The sequence below is a fragment of the Protopterus annectens genome, chromosome 15.part0 (genome assembly GCF_019279795.1).
Source record: "Protopterus annectens isolate FY-2018-M chromosome 15.part0, PAN1.0, whole genome shotgun sequence".
Taxonomy (NCBI): Eukaryota; Metazoa; Chordata; order Ceratodontiformes; family Protopteridae; genus Protopterus; species Protopterus annectens.
In genome coordinates this window covers 460,778,990-460,784,846 of record NC_056749.1, presented here as the reverse complement: position 1 = coordinate 460,784,846, position 5,857 = coordinate 460,778,990, and positions in this window count along the sequence as shown.

Sequence of the window (5,857 nt, the reverse complement as noted above, 5' to 3'; positions counted from 1 at the left end):
CTGTCGTCAGGCGGTCCCGCAGTCGGCTGGAATTCCAAAGTCTTGGTCCGGCATCGGTTGCTGTCGCTTCTTCCCTGACGTCAGTGTGCCAGGGGTATAAATAATGCAACTAACGCCATTTTCTTTAGTTTTTCTTGCCGCAGATGTCAGGTGCCCCCAAAAAGGTGGTCAGTAATTAGTACCAAATTGAGTAAACTTGCACAAACACAAAATCCCTTCAGCTATAAGCAAATACATCAGGAAGGTATTGAAGAGATTTAGCCAGTAGGTCAGAGGGGATGGAGGGAGGGTAACCTGGACTGCAGCAGGGTGTACACTCGAACATCTGCATTTATGGTAGGTACAAAACTGTACTATGTTCATCGTGTTACCCTGTTGCAGTCATCACACTTGGGTTGAATCCCAAAGCTAAGGATGGGTGGAGGTATCATAGAGGGTTAGAGGAGGCTAGAAGGCCCTGCAGAACTGCAGTGGCGAAGCCCGCCCTGGTCTTAGAGTAAAGTGGTAAGTGATAGTGTTTGGTAAAGGTGTGTACTGAACTCCAAGTTGCAGCTTCCAAAATCTCCTTGGTTGGAACCCCCTGAGAAATGTTGTAGAAGTAGCTGTTGCCCTGGTAGAGTGGGGCCTAATGGTAGCAGGAACTGGTTTTCCATGATGGGTGTAGCAAAAACGTATGCAATGACCTATACATTTGGAAATGGTTTGCTTTGATATAGCCTTCCCTTGAGAAGCTGTAGCATAGGATACAAAGAGCTGGTCAGATTTTCTGAAAGCCTTAGTTTTGTCCAAGTAGTAACAAAGTTGCCTGTGAATGTCCAAGGAATGCAGGAGTCTCTCACCTTTGTTCTGTGGATTTGAGAAGAAGGTGGGTAAGTGGATGGTTTGATTTAAAGCCACACTGGAAACCACCTTAGGCATAAAGGAAGGATTAGTTTGTAGAGAAACCCTGTCTTGATGAAAAATGAGGAAAGGTTCCACTGCCATTAGTGCCTGTAGCTCTGAGACTCTTCTAGCTGAAGTTATTGCTAGCAGCAGAGCAGTCTTCCATGATAGGAACTGAAGATCTGCAGAGAAAGCTGGTTCAAAGGGAGGTAGTGTTAGTTTTTCCAGAACAAAATTGAGGTCCCATGTTGGTGTAGGTGCTCTCCTGGGGGGTCTAATGTCTTTTGCCCCTCTGAGGAACTGCTTTAGAAGTGGATGCGAAAATAAGGGTGGATCCGTGTTGTAGTGGGACGAAATAGCTGAAGCATGGATTTTAATGCAGGAGAAAGAAAGTCCTTTGTGCAACATCTCAGTTAAATACTGCAGAATGTGAGGCATGTGAGGCTGAATTGTGTCTTGGCCTTTAGATTGGTTCCAGGCACAAAACCTTTTCCATTTGTCCGAATAAGCCTTCCTGGTGCTTGGCCTCCTAGCTTCCAGAATAACATCCATAACTGCTTGGGAAAGAGGAGCTGGCTGGATGCTTAGTTGATCTGCCATGCAGCCAGATTTAAGGTTTTGAGCTGGCTGTGAAGAATCTGATTGTTTTGTTGTGTGAGTAAATGGGAAATTTGTGGTAATATCCATGGTGGGCCGTGGGCCATATTCCTCAATAGCGGGTACGAGTGCTGGTGTGGCCAGTCTGGGGCTATGAGAATCAGTCAAGGTCTCCCCTTTTTGACTTTCAGAAGTACCTTTGTGAGGAGAGGCAATGGAGGGAAGGCATTTACTGTCAGGTTTTTCCAACTGAAAGAGAGTGCGTCCACTTTCCATGCTTGATGGTGAAGTGCCCTTGTACAAAATTTTGTTAGTTGATAGTTTTGAGGGCTGGCAAACAGGTCTATGTCTGGAAGGCCCCATTTTTGAGTTATCATTATAAATACTTGTGGATCTAGTTTCCACTTGTGGGGATCCATGATGTTTCTTCTGAGGTCGTCTGCCAATGTATTCTTCTGTCCTGGCAGGAATTGAGCTTGTAACTGAACTTGGTAAGCCAGAGCTGTGTTCCATAAGGTCATTGCTTGCCTGCCCAGAGGGTAGGAGTGGGTACCCCCTTGTTTGTTTATGTACCACATTACTGTGGTGTTGTCCGTCTTTATTGTCAGTTGTCCTGGATGTAATAGATCCTTGAAGGCTGTCAGAGCTTTCTGTACAGCTAGCATCTCTTTTTGATTGATGTGCAGATTCCTTTGATCTGCAGTCCATATGCCTTGAACGCACTGTCCTGCCATGTGTGCCCCCCAGGCGTAATCTGATGCATCTGTTGTGATAGTTTGCCTGGCTGGGGGCAAGGTGAAAGGCTGACCCTTGTTGAGGTGACATGCCTGTGACCACCATAGAAACTCCTGTTGTAGGCAGGGAATGAGAGCTATTGTGTACAAGCTGTGGCTGTGTTGAGACCATACACTTTTTAGGTACCACTGTAATTTCCTCATATGTAGCTTTGCAAATGCTATTAGTAGTATGCAAGATGCCATGAAGCCCAAGGCCTGCAGAATTTTTCTTGCAGTTAATTGGGCCTTTGTTGCCATTGTTTTAAAATATTGAGTCAGTTGTAGTTGTTTGTCTGGTGTCAGATAAGCCTTCTGGGCCATTGTATTCAAACTGTTACCCAGGAATGTCATATTTTGTGAGGGTACTAGTTTTGACTTCTTTTCGTTTACTGTGTACCACAGGCAATTTAGTAGATGTTTCACAAAAGCCAGATGATGTAATAGAATGTCCTTGCTTTCTGCTTGGATGAGGCAGTCGTCCAGGTATGGGTATATTTGAATTCCTCTTTGTCTGCAGTATGCAATTACTGGTGCCAGGCATATTGTGAAGACTCTGGGCGCAGTAGATAAGCCAAAGGGCAGTGCAGAGAATTGGTAATGGGTTGAACCTGCAATGAAATGGAGGTATCTTCTGCAACTTTGTCTGATAGGGACATGCAGGTATGCCTCCTTGAGGTCCAACGTTACTAGCCATGCTTCCTTGCCCAACATGGGAAGAAGCTGCTGTAGTGTTAGCATCTTGAATTTGGGTATTTGCAAGTAGGTGTTTAGAATTGAAAGGTCCAGAATTGGTCTCCAGGCATTGTCCCTTCTGGGCACTAGAAAAAGTCTTCAGTAAAATCCTTGACCTTGCTCTCGAGTAGGTACCAGATGAATGTCTCTCATGTCCATGAGAGCTGTAATTTGTTTTTGTGCCTCTGCCCATTGATTTTGTGGCAGGTTTGGCATTTCTCTTTTCCTGGCAAGGTGTGAAAATGGAATCTGTATCCTCGTAAAATTATGTCTAGGACCCATTTGTCCTTTGTGACAATGTGCCAGTTGTCTGAAAAATGTGTGACTTTTCCTCCCAAGGGGGCTGCCAAGAGAGTGTTGCTTGGCCAGATGAGGCCAGATGAGGTGCAAGTCATTGAATTTGCCTTCTGGTAGATTGGGACCTGTCTTCTCCTCCCTTCTGTGTTGTAGTGCCCCATCGGCGAGGTTTGTACTGGGCTTGTGGTTGTCCTCTGCCCCTTGGGCATCTGTATTTACCCCTCTGTGGTCTGTCTGTAGCTGGAAAGGACCAATATTTTGTTGGCCAGTTTCTGCTGAAGCGAGGGGGCTGTACCTGTAGGAAATCTTTGACTGTTTGCATAGATTTTGCCTTATCCTCCATTTTCTTTAAGACTTCTTCTGCTTTAACTCCAAAAAGAACATCCTGCTGTAAGGGAGCATCTAGAAGTTTTGCTTTAACATGATCAGGTAGAGTTTGTTCCTTTAACCAAGCATGCCTACGTATAACAGACCCAGTAACAGCTGCTCTGCAGGAGGCCTCCAAAGAATCAAACCCACATTGTAAGGTATGTTTGCCCACCTGTTCAGTGGAATGCAACAGATCCTGCATTTTTTTCAATTCAGATTGTTGAGGGAGAGTGGTCATTTTTTGCTTTAACTGAGAGATTAGAAATTGCTGATACTTAAGCATGTGAAATTGGCAATTTAGTGCCCTCATAGCTAGAGTGGCTGAGGTGTAAACCTTTTTCCCTCACCTGTCTAGTGCTCTGGAATCCCTCTCAGAAGGTACAGGATTTTCAGCCATAGAAGCCTTAGCCCCCTTGGGACTCTGGGAGATTGTCTCTGGGTCAGCAACAGAGCTTTTGTAAAGAAATTTGTGGGACTCAGGCACTCTATAATATCTGTCAGGCTTAGCCGGAGCAGGAGGAAGAGAATCAGGGTTCAAACTGGATTCTAAGTAAACATCATCCACAATGTCTAAAACTGGTGGGATGGCAAGTGGTCTGTGTTGGGGGAGTAAAAGAAACTCTCTAAGCCTTTTCTTCGAGTCAGAGTAGTCCTGACCTTCCCAGTGAAAATGTTCCCTCATAGTGTGTAAAGTTTCCCCAAAGGAGTAGTCTTCAGGAGGAGAAGCTGAGGGAATGGAATCCTCAGCATCAGAATCTTCATAAGGGGAGAAAGAGTAATCTTGGTCCTCAGAGGAGTCTGAAGAAATGGACACTTGTTCAGAGGATGCATAATCTTCCTCTTGTCTAGGCCTTTTGTCAGGAGGGGGCTGGGAACCCCTGATTAAAGTGATCAAATCTTCAGCCATTTTGAGCATCTGTTTCGTAGGCATGGGGCCTTGAACAGGGGACTGAAGTGCAGTCTTTTTAGATTTAATAGGAGTCTTCATCTTAAAAAACGATTTAATGGTGAACGTCATCGGTCTGAAAACGCCTTCAGAAACCGATGGCGTTTCTGCAGCACCGACATCTTTTTCAGCAATGTCGTCGGTAGGGCCTGCACTAAATGGCTGCGTCGGCCTGGTACATTCCGTCAAAAATTCTGAAGCGGTCTTGGGTTCCAGATCTGCGGTAGTCAGGGGCTGCGTCGGAGCCTCACTGAGGACCAGAGAACCGGAGACCGGGCCAGTGAAGGCCTCGGAATCTGGCTTAGGCCTGGGCTGTCTGTCCTTATCCTTGCGTTTTTTGTGCACGACGGTAGTCGGTTGCTCTGATGGCATGGTGTAGCTAAATTTCCTACCGAAGTAGTGTCATGCGAAATCAAAGCGTCTTTTAATAGTACGCTTATTAAACCTAGCACAAAAACGACAACTAGTGACGTCGTGGTCTGGGCCTAGGCAAGGTGTGCAATAAGAATGAAAATCCTTATGAGGTATTTGCTTCCCACAAGAAATACAATTATTAACTTTTTCTGACATCGGTCTGAGGCAAGAAAAGTTTCCCCAACAGGGTACTTAGCTTTACAGAAGACTTCGGTCTGAAATTCGAATTCGAAAATCTCAGTAGTCGGCCGACCGGCACTTGCGAACTGCTTCTGCTTCGGGCACCGCGCGGCAAGAAAGACTGAAGAAAATGGCGTCAGTTGCATTATTTATACCCCTGGCGCACTGACGTCAGGGAAGAAGCGACAGCAACCGACGCCGGACCAAGACTTTGGAATTCCAGCCGACTGCGGGACCACTTGACGACAGGATAACCCAAGTGTGATGACTGCAGCAGGGTAACATGATGAACATCTCTCTCCATATCAATTAATTATGACAAACAGACTCTTTAGACATAGGCAGAATATTTGTTTGGTAGAGGAGACTATAGAGAGATAGAACGTCTTGGATCCCAGATAAGAACAAGCCATTTTTTGTATGTTGCATTCTGGGCTTAGCTTCGTTGGCGAAATATATTACTTTTACTGTGGAAGGGCAGATTTTGGTACAGTCTTTGTCCCTTTACATTCACAGTAAAGATCTTTAACAAGGTAAAGTATGAAAGCAAGATAGGAGTGATGGTGATTTTCAAATCCTATTGCTGGCCTCATCTGATGCACTACTTTCTATTACACAGATGGGACAAGTGGGCACGTTTGTTCCATTTGAATGTATTACTGCA